General features: G+C 40.4%; 1 long non-coding RNA gene across 2 annotated transcripts; it reads right to left on the reverse strand.

Moving 5' to 3' along the window:
• Positions 1-572: 572 nt before the first annotated feature.
• LOC148891215 (uncharacterized) lies at positions 573-2,031 on the reverse strand. Of its 2 annotated transcripts, none has more exons than XR_016116426.1 (2): positions 1,875-2,031; positions 573-1,093 (listed from the first exon to the last, which is right to left on the reverse strand). It is a non-coding gene; the product is annotated as an uncharacterized LOC148891215 (long non-coding RNA). The 2 variants fall into 2 exon arrangements; XR_016116425.1 differs by lacking the exon at positions 1,875-2,031 and adding an exon at positions 1,600-1,866.
• Between the last annotated feature and the right edge of the window lie 758 nt (positions 2,032-2,789).

Below are 2,789 nucleotides of genomic sequence, written 5' to 3' on the forward strand. Positions count from 1 at the left end.
CGTCACTCTCTATTTCCTGTATGCGATGTGGACTATATTTTGTGTACTTACCAAACAGCGGCGGCGGTGGTGGTAGTGGGGATCTGGTATGGTTCAGGTTTACAAACTCAGGTTTGGTTTTCAAAGTATGTATTTTTAAAACTGGGGTTTGCATTTCAAACTAGGGTTTCAAATTTGGCTCAGGGTTTCAAAATCAGATTAGGGTTTCACGTTTGTTTTTTTAACTGTGGTTTGGGTTTCAATTGTAAGGTGTTAAACTATGGTTGGGGTTCAAAGTAAGGTTTCAAACCATGGTTTGGGTTTCAAAGTAGTCTTTTAAACTAAAGTTAGAGTTTCAAACTAGCTTTAGGTTTCAAATTTGAATTTGGTAATAATAATAATAATAATACATTACATTTTAAGCACCTTTCAAAGCTCTGAAGGACACTTTACAGTCACAAACAAGCATAGGTACTATAATAAATAAAATACAATTATAAATACAAACGAGAGAGAACTATACAGAAATTTGAATTTTAAATTAGGGTTAGAATTTCAAGTGAATGTAGACGAAAATAAGTTAAAGGCGATGGTGACATTTGTTTCCATTTTTATTATGGGTAGTTATTGATTCGGTGTCAGGTTACAGATTGAATTTGGAAGTCCCATTGGATGAGAGCCACACCTCGTATCACGAAGCTAACAGCACAATTGCTAACATTTCTTAAATGAGCAAATAGCTTAGTTGGTTATGCTAGTTGGCTAAAGTTAGCTTTAAATAGCTGTTGACGATGTGTCTTGCATGTCTTCCATTCCACCGGAATCGTTTGTATATTTCTGTAGTAAACAAGTATTACTAATAATTATGCTTATTTTTCAGTTGTTATGTGCTTTGATTTCCCTTCTTCAAAATACCGCTGCCCACATTTGGTACGCAGCTGACCTTCAGTTCGAATCCACACCGTCTTGACAAGCAGCAGCATTGACAAGCGGCGGCGCTGATGGTGACAGTTAGAGGACAAAAACTTCATTGGCGAAGCCAGAGAAAGCGAAGCTTTTTCTCCACAGTGCAAAGCGTGTCTTTTCATTCCCGTTGGCACTCTGGACCTACAGTCTGCGGAAGAAGGGAGGGGGTTAGGGTTCGACACCCGACGGCCGTTTTGAGGAGGCCTTCGCCAGAGACGTCGGCGGATTGCGTGGAAGGCCGATTGACGCAACAAAGAAGCCTCTCTGTCCTCCGGCGCATCGGCCGAGAAAACATGTTTGGGGTGGGGGGTGAACAGGCTCTCTCCGGCTAAACACGTTTACTGGAAAAGCAATCCTTGAAGTGTTATTCAGGCAATCCGAGCCAAGATGGCCCCGTTTATTTATTTGCCTTGTAAACGAAGCGGTGAAACTTCTCGTCACAAATGCTAAATACCGATTTCAGCAGCGAGCAGGCCATGAGACATTCAAAGCAACAACCGGCGTGAAAAAAACCTAAATACGTCAACATTAGGTTCATCCTGACATTTCGTGTTCAAAGTTGCGCCACAGTTTATATCAATGGGGATGAGTTATAACCGATCCCAGATATCGGTATCGAACACGAGCAACAGTATCCGATACCAGTCATCGTACCTGCAGGGATGCATCTCGGCCGTGAATTTGCGTCATTTCCGCATTTTTGACAGCCACTGGCGTAATTTTGTAACTTCACTGCGCCAGCACCGCCACAAGTCTATTACGATTAGCGCATATTGCTACACAATCCCACGCCACATATGACATACTTCTGTTAAAATAGCTAAAGAAACGAATTTAGTGAAACAGCAATTGAAAAATGTTCGTTTTGCATGATAGGTTTTAACTTTCGTCGTCTGCCATCTCGCCTTAGCATTGTTAGCCATAATCACCTTGCAATTGTTTGGGTGTGTTCTAAAATCGTGATCGAGGTTATCGGGCTTTTCCGTCAACCGCCGGAAACTGCCGAAAGCGATAGTCGACTCCGTATATGCACTCACCGTATTCATCTACCCATGATGCATTGCATTATTTACAGCGAACATGGCGGATGGTTGCAATATGGACCGTGAAAAAAAGGAATTGAGTAGCTTTATGGTAATGTGGATAGATTTGAAACATTAGGTGGATATAATAATAATTTATAATAATTAATACATTTCATTTAAATGCGGCTTTCAAACCAGCGTTTACTCGACACGGAAATAAATCATATAGCAACGTTAAAGCTCGTATGGGCAACTAGTTTATGTTCCATGTTTATGAACACAAAAAAATTTAAAATCATAAAAATCAGTTTTGTATTGATATCATGATTGGCGGGTTGATTACTGTTTTCATCTTGCATCATTGTACTCCGATACTAGCCCTGAATTGTACCCATGAAATCACCCAGTGAGTCTAATTTGCATTCAGTGAGAGAAGCGCAACACTCATTGGTCCATAAAAGACTTTTTTTTCGTTTTTGTATTACAAGTTTCAAAACTCACAAGTTTCATCACAGATTTTGTCCAAAGGTAAAATCATCACATTAAAAAAAGTTTTCATCACATCTTCAAGGAAAAAAAAAAACAACACCATCGCTTCAACTTAGAAACTGTTAAAAATAAAGAAAACAAACCAAACGTTCTGATTGCCATGGAGACGCAACTGCAGAGGAAAAAGGGCTGGTCACTTGGCACAGTCACAAGGAAGGCACTTAACATGCGGTCACCGTGACGCAACCGCATGCAGCGACAGCGACGCACTTTAGGTCCTTGTGCACAAAATCCAACTTCTACTGTTCTCACTTTCGATATCTCGTAAAC

The sequence above is a fragment of the Hippocampus bargibanti genome, linkage group LG11 (genome assembly GCF_051943395.1).
Source record: "Hippocampus bargibanti isolate YZ-2025 linkage group LG11, ASM5194339v1, whole genome shotgun sequence".
Lineage (NCBI taxonomy): Eukaryota > Metazoa > Chordata > Actinopteri > Syngnathiformes > Syngnathidae > Hippocampus > Hippocampus bargibanti.